Raw genomic sequence first — 13,145 nt, forward strand, 5'->3', positions numbered from 1 at the left:
AACCATTAGCTACTGAAAAATAAAAGTCCTAGAGTCCAAGCATGAGTAACAAAACACTAAGCCTCCTTAGCCAAATGTCTAACCATTAGCTACTAGCTGTTTACCTAGAGGGCAACAATTTTCACTTGGTTAGTCAAGTTAAGTTAGTGATCCAGTTAGTTTTGACTAAGACATGATAACTTAACTTGATTAATGTAAGTTGGTATTTAACGCCCAGACTTATGTCGATGCATAGACATAAGCATTCTTAAGTCTAGGCAGTACCCTATGCATCTCACACCATTCTAAGTATTTTCAAACACAAGCAAGTTAAACCTAGTGTGCTCGTAAGATGTTCTGGCTTTTTCTAGGGGTACAAGATTTCTAGTGGATAATTTCCCAGGCTAAACCAGACTTTTGAACAACTAACAAAAGTTGAAATTTTGAAAAATGATTTTTCCTAGAATTTTAAAAATAAACTGAATTAAAAGTATAGTAAGCAGAAATAAGTTCTATTCTACTAAGCACATTCCTATTTGTCTTCTAAGTGCACTGAACTCAAGTTCAGGTAAGGGCTTTGTGAATATGTCAGCCAGGTTTAATTTGGACTCAACATAGTTAAGGACTACATCACCCTTAGCTACGTGATCCCTTACAAAATGGTGTTTTACTTCTATATGTTTAGTTCTTGAGTAGTGAATTGGGTTCTTAGTTAGATTAATTGAACTTATGTTATCGATTGAAATTTTTATATTATGATATTCTAGTTGATAGTCTTTTAGGGTATGCATCATTTATAGTAATTGAGATGCACATTCACCTAGGGCTATATACTCAGCTTCAGTGGTAGATAAAGCAACACAATGTTGCTTTCTGCTTGACCAACTCACTAGGCATTGACCTAGAAATTGACAGCTACCACTTATGCTCTTTCTATCTAGTTTGCACTCGGCATAGTCCGAGTCAGAATAGCCAGTTAGATCAAAGGTGCAAGACCTAGGGTACCATAGTCCTACATTTAGGGTTCCCTTAATATACCTAAGTATTCTTTTGACGTATGTTAAGTGTGACTCTTTTGCACAAGATTGGTATCTTGCTCACATACCTACTGCAAAAAGAATGTATGGTCGACTTGTAGTTAGGTACAGTAGACTCCCTATCGCCTTCGATAGTATTTCAAATTTACTGATTTTCCTTCTAAGTCTGAGTCAATTTTAATGTTTGTAGCCATTGATGTATTAATATTTTTTGAACTTTCCATTCCAAATTTCCTAATTAATTCCTTAGCATATTTTGTTTAGAAAATATAAATTCCATCTATGGTTTGTTTAATTTGTAAACCTAAGAAGAAGTTAAGTTCTCCTACTAGACTCATTTCAAATTCATTTTCCATTAATTTGGTAAATTCTTTTAGAAATTAAGAGTTGGTGGAATAAAAAATTATGTCGTCTACATAAATTTAGGCTATAGATTTGTCTTTTTCTATGGTTTTTACAAACAGTGTTGGATTTATTTGACCTTGATTAAACCCTTTAGATATTAGATGATTCGATAAGCGTTCATACCATGCCCTAGGTGCTTGTTTTAGTCCATATAGGGCTTTCTTTAACCTAAAAACATGGTTTAGATGGTCTAAGTTCTTAAATCCTGGAGGTTGGCTTACATATACCTCTTCTTTGATAAACCCGTTTAGGAAGGCAGATTTTACATCCATTTGATATAGCTTGAATCCTTTATGTGCTGCATAGGCCAGCAAAATCCTAATAGATTCAAGTCTGGCTACCGAGGCATAGGTCTTATCATAGTCTAACCCTTCTATTTGGCTAAACCCTTTAGCTACTAGTCTTGCCTCGTTTCTAATTATTTCACCCTGATCATCTAATTTGTTCCTAAAAACCCACTTAGTGTCAATTATGGTCTTGTTAATGGGTTTAGGTACTAGTTCCTAGACCTGGTTTCTTTCAAATTGGGGTAATTCCTCTTGCATTGCTAATATCCAGTCTGGGTCTGGTAGGGCTTCGTCTATAGTTTTGGGTTCAATTTTGGAAATCAAGGCTATTTGACTTAGGTTTCTATAGGCTGACCTAGTTCTGACTCCTAAAGTTGGGTCACCCAAAATTTGGTTAGATGGATGATAAGTACTTTGTAACGACCACCCTTCTTACTACTACTACTCTCTAAGGATGACCGTTACTTAACTACTAACTCTACTTAACCGGTATGATTAAAAATCACATGGAAACCCTACCGAAAAATTTCAACAGAGTCTCCCCTGTACCGGTGACATTATTCAACAATACATGCAATATATACTCAGCTACAAGCGGCTGGAACACATATCAATCAACCACGCAGTATAATAAATCCAAAATAATTAAGAAAACAACACAAGAAATCATCACACAAGATTACAATTCTTTTACTACGTCCTAATCATATCAAAATAACAAATACTATCTCAAATACTCCTAACATAGCAAAAGACAATAAAAACTAAACTAAAACTTCTTTCCTAGTCCCAAGGCTTCCATAGTCCTGGCATCACACATCCTTCGAACACCTCCTTGTCGCCTTCCTTTCTATATCTTTTCCTTTCCTGTATCTGCAGTAAGAGGAAGTGTAGTCTATAAGCAAAATTTGCTTAGTAAGCGCTATCTAACTCACAAAATCTCGATATGCATGTACATATACTGAAAACTAAAACTGAATGCTCAAAAGGGAAACTACTCATGCTCATCTACTAGTAAAAGAAACAAACATACTGAAATGTTAAACATGTAAAGCTACTCATACTCTTCTAATAGCAAAGAACAGTAAGCTAATCTAAATAACATGCTAACATAAAAGAAAACTCAACTTGCTACTTTTAAAACAAAATGAAACTTATTTCATTTGTTCTAAACTTATTCTTTTATTTCATTTGTTTAAAAACCTCTTCTTTAATACTTTTATACTGATGTAAAACTTACTTTACTTGTTCAAAAACTTATACTTATAATACTTCAAAATAATAATCAACTTCTGTTGGGCCCGGCAACTGTGCTTTTACTTTTGTAACGACCCGACCCATTCGGCGGCCCATTTGGCGACCCTATGGTCGTCGACCGTCGACCGTCGGCCGAGCCGTTACTACTAGGTTATCTGAACCTAGGGACGACTATGGGAGCCCAGCCCAAGGACAGAGAGTCCAACACAGTGCCACTGATAAAAGTAAAATACTTATTATCTTTTAATACTTCTATATAATGCCTCGGCATTTTCTTTAGCACCTTGTGTGCCAAAATCCCTAAAGTCTTGACTTTGGGATCTACTTAAGGCCTTGGCCTTTTTCTTTCTTTTCTTTATCTTTCTTATACTTGTTAATACTTCTAAAAGAATACTTCTTTAAAAAGAAACTAAAATGTTTAGGCAAATTCTAACTTTGAAATGCTTAACCCAAAATTTGCCTATTATGCTAATAAAATTCTGCATATTAAAATCTGCATACTATACTTATAAAAATCTGCATGCTATGTTTATAAAAATCTGCACATGTTCAGTTAAGGGTAAATGAATTCTGCACACTAATACTTAATAAAATCTGCATACTAAAATGATGCATATTAAGCTAACACAATTCTGCATATTAAACTCTAAAGAAACTAGAAACTGATTGTTTTAAAAGGAAGGCTACTCATGTACATCTAATAACATAAAAGAAACTAGAAATCTGCTCATGTTATTCCAATAGCAAAGGAACTAGAAATCTAAATCTGCAAATGTTCATGTTATTTACTAAATATAAATAGCAAAGGAACTGAATGAATATATAAATGTACACTTGAATGAATCTGTTCATGCCTACTTCTACTTGAATGAATATAAATGCTCACTTGAATAAATCTGCTCAATCTACAATGCTTCCAAATACAAGGCTAGTTCTATTCACTGCATGAATTCCAAAACCCTAATGCTACAACAGAACACTAAGGAGAAATCAAAACTTCGAACCATTCCTAACTATTGAAACTAACCCAAACCAACAATTCAGTGGAAGCCATGCAAGGAACATAATTCAGATTCAAAACTTCTCAAATCTGTTCTATAGAAATCAAAACCGCTATACCAAAACAAAGTCGCAACAGAACCTACACTAACTTCCTTCAAAACAGATTATTCACAGTATAAATCTACATAAACCAATGACAACAAACTAAATAGAAACTACTGCTGTACAAGAAATCCAAAGCAAGGAAAACAAGGAACAATTACTACTCTTAAATTCAAGCCATCCTAAAGATGTACAGAGGGAAATCCGAACCAAGGAAAACAATGAAGCACTTGCTGCCCTTTAAACTTCAAGCTATCCTAATGCTGTAAGAAAACAATGATACACTTGCTGCTCTTAAATCTGAAGCATGGAAACAAAGCCATTAAAATCCGGAAGCCGAATACAAACTGATCAGAAGCAAAGGGAACGTCTAAATCTGAAATGCAATCATAAGACAGAAGGATCTAAATTGCATGCCTAACCTATACAAATTCTCCTTCTTTCTTTAGGTTTCATGGCAGCCAGTACCAAAAGCAAAAACTTCTTTAAACATGCTTCGAAATCCAAACAATAAGCTAGCTTGAATCCGAAAATAGAAAAGGCAAGGAAACTCATGCAAAGCTTCGGGAACAAGGAGAGGATGAAGGATTAAACCTCGGAGCTATCCTACTGCAGGTGAGTAGCAACTTACCTCTTCTTAAACCTACAACCGGAACAACTTCTAGGGCTTGCGGAAATTGCAAGCTTCGACTCCTCCGTGCTTACGGTTCCTCCTCGACGCAAGGATCACGACGGTGAAGAACCTCCCCGAGTTAGCCACCCGCCGGCCGCCGGAATCGTGCCCTAGCCGCGGCTTGTTTCCGCCCGAGCTGCCTTTGTCGCGCGAGAGAGGAAGGGATCGGGGAAAATTAGGTTTCGGAAAGCCCTAAATTCCTTTTTATAACTCTAGTATTTCTGTTAACTTAAGACTATTTCGCTGCCAACTCTTTCGCAAAATATCCGCGGAGCAGTTGGTTGGCTAGGTTTTGACCAAGCCAAAAGCCCCGGGTTCAATTCTCGGCTGCTACCCCTTTTCCTTCCTTTTATTTCTTTGTTACTAATTCCTATTACTCAAATAAATCTCTTCCTTTATTTGTTCAAATAACACTTGCTAGCCCAGTTGGTTGGCTGACTTTGGTTAGGGTCTAGTTCGGTCCGAGATCTTGGGTTCAAAACCCCACCTTAACATTTTTATTTTATTTTATTTTATTTTATTTTTTTAAAACTTCTTTCGTTTGGTAAAAATACCAAACGAACTCCAAAAATTACGTAAAATACTCTAAAAATTTCTAAAAATCTCTAGAATATTTTAAAGGTATTTCTAAATATTTTTGAATTATTTCTGAGGACAAAATGAGGAAATTTGGGTCGTTACATACTTTCTCTTGTTGGTCTTATATATGGGTCAATTTCTGGTTCTTGTAATTCACTAGGTTTAGGTTGAATATCTTCATCATCTTTTAGGTTCCTAACATTTTCTGTATTAATATTTTCACTTGTTACGTCGGGTAGGTTATTTTCTTCATCAAAAATTACATTGGTTGATTCTTCAACTTTTAGGATGTTTTTGTTAAAAACTCTATGTGGCCTACTGGTTGTTGAGTACCCTAAAAATATTCCTGGGGTTTTTTTTATGTAAATTTTCCTAAGTAGTCTTTGGTGTTTAGAATGAAAACATTACACCCAAACACCTTTAAATAGTTTAAGTTAGGGATTTTATTACAATATATTTCGTAAGGTGTTTTATTTTGACCTTTATTAATTAAAATTCTATTTTGTATATAACAGGATGTATTAATTGCTTCAACCCAGAATTGATTAGATAGGTTGTATTCATTCAACATGGTCCTAGCGGCTTCTTGTAGGGTTCTATTTTTACGTTCTACTAGACCATTTTGTTGGGGAGTCCTAGGGCATGAATCTTCATGTTTATATCCATTAATTTCACAAAATTCAATAAATTTATGGGTTTCAAATTCTCCCCCATGGTCACTTCTAATTCTCTTTATTTGTGTGTCTTTTTTATTTTTTATTAATTTACAAAAGAATTTAAAGACTTCAAAGGTTTCATCTTTAGTTTTTGGGAATATTACCTAAGTAAATCTTGAGTAGTCATTGATTATTACTAAGCAATATTGGTTTTTGCTTAGTGACTTGGTTGTTCAAGTATCGAGGTTGTTCTATTCAGGTTGGTTAACTAATGGTTTGACTTGGTTTGTGTAAAATATGGTACCCAAAATAATATTTAAATAATAAGGTTATTGGACAAATAATCTTATTGGATTTTTCAGGAATTTTTAGATTTTTTCTGGGATTTAATCGGAGTTTGTTTGACATATTTTAAGGGGATCAATTATTGGGTTTAGAGAAAGCCTGTTTAGAAATACCTAAAAGTAGGAGTTGATTTAGGGGAGTAGTTAGGGTTTGATTAAACCAAAACCCTAAGTTCCCATTTATCCCGATTTCTTTTCTTTTCCCTCACCTCATCGCCGCACACCTCTCCCGAGCTCTCTCCCTCTCACGATTTCCCCTCTTCACCGTGCCCTAGCCGCCTCTTTTCCTTTCTCCCCTTCGCTTCCTCGCGCCACCATCCGAAGCCCGCAATGGCGTCGACAGATCGCCGACCTCGCTCACCCCGCACCGGCAGAGCCTCCCTCTCCCTCTCGTGATTCTCCCTGCCCGATCGCCGGCCGCTTGCGAGTTCACTGCCGATGGAGGTCTTCTCCTCCACCGTTCCTCATCTCCGCCACTCGACCTTCCTCTTTCCGATTTCCACTTCGTCGCTGGCACATATTCATTGCCGCTCTTCGCCGGAGTCACTTCAATCGAAGCCGCTAGCCGCAGCAAGCTCCCTATTCCGCCTTCACCCGATGTTGCTGCCCTCTCAGCCGATCATCCGTCGGCCACTATTTTGAGGCATTCATCGCCAAGGCTAGGGTGGAGCTCGACTTCGCCGTTATGAACAGCATCAAGCCCTAGTTTCTTTCCCCAGCCGACGTTACTTGATTGAGGGAGGTTAGGACAGCGCCGTCGATGCCCGTGTGAGAGGTATCATCGCTTTTCCTTGTGCTGATCTCTTGTGTGTTGTTGCCTTTGGTGGCGTCGAGTGAAATTGATCTTCACCGTCGCCCAAACGCCTTCTGCCCTGATTGTGAGGTCGCTGGAATTGGGATAGCAAGTGTCGATTTGGGCTATCTTTCCAGCAGCTATCTTGATGTCATTTTGGAGTATCTTTACTCAGCTCCGATTGTATCTGTGTGTGGGTGATCCATAGCTCAAGCCACAAGTTTCCAGCAGCAATGATCCCAGCTGCAAATCTACAACAGAGCACATTGAATTAGGTAAGTTGTGGTTAGAATTGTATGTTTATTGAGTTGAAGCCATTCTATTAGTATTATTTTGGTTAATTAGGATTTGAGGATAATTGGTTCATTTGGTTAAGGGATAAAATAGTGAATTAATGGATTCATGTTAAGTTGAGAAACTCAAGGATTAAATGATTGGATTAATTTGTGATTTATGTGTAAACCTAACTTAATTAGGTTGTTGTATAATTAAGGTTGATTGGGGGATTACTCAAGGATCATGTTTGATTAGCGTTACCCTAATTAGAATAGGGATTCTGTTTGGTTATTTACTTCCTATGTAATTAGCTAAATAGACTATGTGATCGCAGGACTTTGTTTCGGGACGAGCATCTCGATGTCGGATTTCGGGACACGATCAACAGATAAAGGCGGGTACTTCTTGCTTTATCTCTTTAGTATTTTGATCCTAGTGCATGAGCTTTTTGTTCAGATAGTCGCTGTATCTATCTTGACTCCACTCTTATTTTTCCTGCGTTTGATACTTCCACTCAATCTTTGAGCTACTCATTTCTGTATCTATACGGTCTCTCGTTGCTATCGATGATATTTAGCAGATACTACAGTACTAGGTATTGGATACCAGATACCAGACATTAGATACTAGGTATTGGATACCAGATACTAGACATTAGGTATTGGATATATATAGACACCTGATACCATGTTTACATGCTTTGATTGCTGTTTATTTACACACCTTACTGAGCATGCTGGCTTCATGTAGCATACCTGTTTCTGTTTATATATATATGATGACTGTTGCATTGTTCGCATCATGTCATTTCATGCATTGCCGACGATCCTGTCTCCCTTGTGGTTGAGGCGGTCGTTGGCCTGGGCCGCACGCTCGGCCACTCATAGGTAGTGGTAGCTGGAGCATGCCGCATGTCCTGTCGTGCCCCCACTCGCACACTCATGGGTAGTGATAGCTGGAGTCGCGGGCAGCAGGGACCCCCGTCGTAGACATAGCTATTCAGCTACTATGCACCTGTCCATCCGGTCACTCGAGAGTAGTGGCGGCCTTTGGGTGGTACAGTTGTCATCGATCCGGCCTCTCGACCATACAGGGGTCATAGTGCAGAGAGGTGGGCGGGGTGACCATCCGTACATACGTTGTTGTTATTATATCTGCTGGTTGTTTACTTATGTTGTTGTTTCTTATCTATGCTGCTGTTACTAGCTTATGCTGCTGTTGTTTATTTATGCTGTTATGCTTACATAGGTTAAGATTTATACCTATGATATGTGTTTAGACACTGGCTTACTTACTATTGACCTGTATATACCTCACATGATACCATGTAGTTATGAGCAATACTGTAGCAGGACTTTGCTACACTTTACCTTTTACTACTAGTCTAGGATATGGCTTCAGGTATGGACACTTATTATGATATCACTGTAGTATCTGCTATTTCCATACGAGACTATATACCTTTGCATCTCTAGTTCTTTATGATACTCATGCACTATCAGTCTATTACCCGCTGAGTCTTTATACTCACCACCCCGTATATTGGTAATTTCACCAGGTAGCAGGTAAAGGATTTATGGATTCGCCTGGAGATCCTGTCCGCCAGTTCCACGTCACATTCGAGGACGACCTTACGATTTCGGTATTTCTTACGTTATTTGTATTTTGAGTTTTGTACTTGTTTATGTATTTGTATTCTCTTGTATTTGGTTTGATATTATTGTGTCAAGCCGAGCCGGCTCGCAGTCAGTTGATTTGTGTTTTGTGATCGTTGTTTGTGATTTCCGCTGTGTTGATTTTAGTTCAGCCGTGTGGGCTGATTAATATATATTATATAACTGCGTGGTTGTGTTTATTTCTATTCCAGCCGTATGTGGCTGATGTATTTTTATGTATGTATGCCTCGGATTGTCACCGGTACAGGGGAGATGCGGCCGAAATTTTTCGGTAAGGACTCCTTTGGGGGCGTGACAGTTTGTTTACCCTGTTGACAAGCATTACAAATTGAGTTTTCAATAAATTTTAATTTGGGTAAACCTTTAATTAAACCATTTTGACTCATTTTTACAATGAGTCAAGTGTGAGTGTGACCTAGTCTTCTCATTAGAATGTATACTAAAAGCCTAGCTTTTTGTATAAACATTTATTTTGAAATGAGAATCACATTGGTCAAATGTCTGTATTTAGTTAAATGTATTTGCCCATTTAATTTATATTGTAGATAACATGGTGTGTGGTGTCACACAAAAGATCATGTTATCAGTTCCTTACAAATTATAAATAGAAGCTCACAACCAAGATGGATTGTGACAAACTATTGGAATGGTTGTAGTGTAATTTGGTACTAATTTATCTTGACTATAAAATTACACTAGTACACTATGTGTGTATAAAGTAAGACCATTTGAGGTTGTTCCTTTTATACTGACTGCATAAAAGAATAGAACCTCTGTTATTATGGATGTGCGTACTCTTAATCCTGATATAATAACAAGCACATGTACTTAGTATTTATTTCTTTAATTTATCAAAGGGTGAGATTTATTCGTTAAATCAATAGGCCTGATAAGTTGGGAACTAATATTATTTATATGGTGTGTTATTGATTATAGAAGGAAACCGTGTCCTATTTATTAGTATGATGATGTCCCCTTGAGGAGCTCATAAGGATTGTCATGTAAACCCTGCAGGTGGACTTAGTCCAACATGACAATAAGGTTGAGTGGTACTACTCTTGGAGCTAGATATTAATTAAGTGAGTTGTCAGTAACTCATTTAATTAGTGGACATTCGATATCTTAAACATAGGGAGATTAACACACTCATGATAAGAAGGAACCCATATTGTAATATGAGATTGGTGTAGTAGTTCAATAATAACTCTTTAGTGGTATGGGTTATTATTGATGAACTTGAGTTGGGTGTTCGGGTCGAACACAGGAAGCTCAAGCTCATCAGGAGGCCAAAACCAATTCCTCCTCTAGGTCCCTGTTGTAGCCTATATATATAAAGCTTCACATCCACCCAAGTCATCCTTATAGCCAGCCACATCCTTGCTTGGTGCCCAAGCAAGGGGTCGGCCAAGATGGGTTTAAAAGTGAGTTTTTAATTTTTTAAATCTTTCTTTTTTGTAGTTATCTACAATGTTTTAAAACAGAGATTTTAAATTTTAAAAACTTTCTTTTTTTTGAAGTCATCCACATGGTTTTAAAAGAGAGTTTTAAATTTAAAAAATCTTTCCTTTTGTAGCCATCTACAATGGTTTAAAAGAGAGATTTTATTTTTATTTAAACTTTCCTTTTTTGTAACCATAATTTAAAAGAGAGGTTTTAATTTTAAAAATCTTTCTTTTTTGTAGCCATCTACAATGTTTAAAAGTGGGATTTTTAATTTTAAAATATTCTTTTTATAGCCATGCATAATAGGAAATTTAAAAGAGAGATTTTAATTATTGATAAAATCTTTCCTTTTTAGCCATTACCAAGGATTATAAAAGAGGATAGATGGTGCCTTAGAGGCAATAATCATCTACATAATTTCTATTTCTCTTCTATTCTCCTTGTGGTCGACCCCCTCATATTCTTATTCTCCCCTTGCTTTCTCACCTAAGGCCGACGGCATCAAGAGGCTTCAACCATCTTGTGGCCGGCAGGTTGCAAGGAAGAAAGAAGAACAAGATGTGGTGTTCCTAGCTTTGATCCCTTGGTGGCCGGAAGTCTTGGAAGAAAGAAGGACTTGGGTGGTTTTTGCATCTTGGTAGATCGTCACCCACATGACATCCAAGAGGAGGAGAGGAATATAGCAGAAGATCAAGAGATCTTTAAGCTACAAAGAAAGGTAAAACTAGTTAATTGTTTCCACTGTGTACTAGTTTATTTTTCCTTTGTCTGGATCCTGAAGTACCAACACAAGAGGCTAGTGATCTTGTGCTTTGATTCAGGTCTCTGTAGTTTAACCTAGGGTTTACTGTAAGGAGTTTAAATATTCAATTTCTTTGAAAGGCTTTGACTAGGAAGTGGTGGATGATCCCATACCCAAGAAGGCCGAGTGTCTCGCCAATGACCTAGAAGCCAATCCTTGAAATAGATATTTAATCAACTTCTGTAATATGGTTTAACTTCTGATGAACACATGGATTGAACTTGGATTAATAATGTTAAGTTTCATTTGCAATCCAAGTTTAACTTCTGAAAATCCCATGAGTTGCTAGGAAAAGTTCTGTGCTTGTATAAATTTTTGTACGGGGGAAACAGAACGAAATTCTGAGTAGCGCCAACAATTGGTATCAGAGCTAGTTTTCTGCCTCTGTGTGTTCAGTTAAATTATGCACTTTTCATACATAAATTTAGGCAGGATAATAGTAGGATGTGCAAATAGATTAACTCTATGGTTGCAGACATCCTAGTTCCAACTATTATGACCCTATTGTGTTTGTGTGTGATTTGGACCCTCGGGCATGTCGAGGGCATTTTATGTGTGTGCATGATTGTAATTATTAAATACAATAGGAGCTGTATTAGTTTTAGGATTTTACATTCTGTTCGATCTAGATTACGTGTACATTCCCTTGTGGAATATAGGATCGATAAATGTAAAGTTTTATTTTTGTCGCAAATCATATCCTTGCGAGGCATGGTGCTATTTGAGGACCAGAGGCGCAGCGGAAAAGGAAGCAAGATCGACATGACGACATGACCTGTTGGCGGCGGCTAGGGTTGGTGGCACACGGAGGACAACTATGGATGAGGCCATAATAGTTGGAAAATTATTTTTTATATTTATTGCCTTTTATGTTGTTTATATGTGCTGTGCTGTGTGTGTGCATGTTAAAATTCCTCATTTTAAATAACTAAGTGAGAGATGAATTATTTAAATTTCACAGTCTCCATTACTGGTTTGTAAGTGATGCATTCAAACTTGCGCATTGGCTTTGAGTGTCTTCCTCCACATTGGATGAGTTTGTTTGCGGATCACTAGATCAAAATCCCTTTATGGATGATTATAGGAAATTATTTAGGTTTGTGTGATCTTCTCTATCTGAAGGGGCACAATCCTATTTAATGGACTAAGTATCAAGTAATGGTATACACTTAGGTGCATTTAATAGTATCCTCCCCATCGGAGTCACTGCTATTATTTGTGTGACTGAAGAAAAATTAACTATTAATTTTATTTGCCATAAAGTTGGGTTGACAAGATAATAAAATTAATGGGTAATACCCTCTCTTACAAATGTTTGAATTTATATATGTCCACACTATCGTGGCATACAAAATTCACGGTGCTTTGAGGAGTTGGTGAATTTAAATGATATTGTTTGAAGAATCAATATTATTTTAAATTCTAAAGTTTTGATCAAATATTTTGTGATTCTTAGGATTTCAAATGACTTTCAATCCTCTTGCTGTTATATTGAAAGAAAATAAACTTACTGGTCTCAATTACATTGATTAGAAATGAAACTTGGGCATTGTCTTAATTACTGAAGGTTACAAGTTCATACTTTTTGAGATTTGTCCAAGCCTGCCTAATAGCTATTCTAGTGAAGAGGAGATTGAGTATCATAAGAAATGGGTCAGGGCAGATGAGATGGCGCGGTGTTACATTTTGGCTTCTATGTCAAATGTGCTGCAACATCAACATCAGGCCATGCCTACTGCTTATGACATGATGCGCAATTTCAAGGAACTCTTTGGACACCAGAATTGGGAAACGAGGCAGGAGGCTATGAGAAACTTGATGATGACCACCATGA

Source organism: Zingiber officinale, chromosome 9A, assembly GCF_018446385.1.
Source record: "Zingiber officinale cultivar Zhangliang chromosome 9A, Zo_v1.1, whole genome shotgun sequence".
In the NCBI taxonomy this organism is placed as follows: Eukaryota; Viridiplantae; Streptophyta; class Magnoliopsida; order Zingiberales; family Zingiberaceae; genus Zingiber; species Zingiber officinale.